At 44.0% G+C, this 1,088-nt stretch overlaps 1 protein-coding gene across 1 annotated transcript in view; it reads right to left on the reverse strand.

Moving 5' to 3' along the window:
• The window catches only part of LOC109537657 (tonsoku-like protein), an 8,113-nt gene that overhangs the window by 3,063 nt on the left and 3,962 nt on the right, over positions 1-1,088 (reverse strand). The window lies entirely within an intron of this gene.

A 1,088-nucleotide genomic window follows, 5' to 3' on the forward strand; every position in this document is an offset into this window, starting at 1 on the left:
TCGCCCATCCTTCTCCACTTCCATAGTGAATTGAATTTTAGGGTTTATTGAGTTGAGGTGCCTCAGGAGGTCTTCAAGTTCAGTCAGACCATGGCCCCAAACAACAAAAGTGTCATCAACATAGCGAAACCAACACTTAGGTTCCAATGATAGCCAACTTTTTCCATAAAATAGTTGGCTATCACTGGACTAAGAGGGCTGCCCATTGCTACTCCATCCGTCTGCTCAAAGAATTCGCTGTTCCACTGAAAGTAGGTTGTGGTTAGACAGTGTTCGAAGAGTTTGGCGATGTCTGGTGGAAATTCTCTCGCAACAAGTTCCATTGCCTCCCTTATTGGTACCATTGTGAACAATGAAACCACATCAAAACTCACAAGGATTTCCCCGGGCGACAACGACAACGAGTGCAACCTCTGAACAAAATGGGATGAGTCCTTTATAAAGCTGTCCGTTTTTCCAATTTTTGGCTGTAATATTTTAGCTAGATATTTTGCAATCTTGTAGGTCGGACTTCCAATGGCGCTCACAATGGCTCTCAGTGGTACATCTGGTTTATGAATCTTGGGCAGTCCGTAGAGTTTTGGTGGGAGTGCTTCTGATTTTTTGAGCTTTGCCAACTCCTCGGATGGAAATGTCATATCCTTAATTAATTTGTTCGTTGTTCTTAGTATCTATCCGTGCCGTCGGATCCCGTGTCAACTTCTTGTACGTTGACGGGGTCAAAAGTTCTTTAATTTTGTCTTCGTAGTTCAATGAAGACATGAGCACAGTTGCATTTCCCTTATCAGCTGGCAACACGAGAATCTCCTTATCCTCATTCAGCGCTTTCAGGGCTTTTCTTTCACTGAAAGTGAAGTTGCTCTTCGGAGGCTTTGAGCGTTGTAAAATTCTTGAAATCTCGGCCCTTATCTGTTCTGCGGTTTGAATGGTTAGTTAGGGTGGCAGTTGGGCAGTTGATCTTGGAACAACAGAGAAAGTACTGGGAGGAGGTACACGAAGACTCCTGGGAGGGGATGAAATTCCACCAGACCAGATCATGCGAACTCCCCTCAAGATTCTTCTGGAATTCATTGAATATACAGGGATAA

This window comes from Dendroctonus ponderosae, unplaced genomic scaffold (assembly GCF_020466585.1).
Source record: "Dendroctonus ponderosae isolate FM_Combo_2020 unplaced genomic scaffold, Dpon_F_20191213v2 Dpon_F_20191213_9, whole genome shotgun sequence".
Lineage (NCBI taxonomy): Eukaryota > Metazoa > Arthropoda > Insecta > Coleoptera > Curculionidae > Dendroctonus > Dendroctonus ponderosae.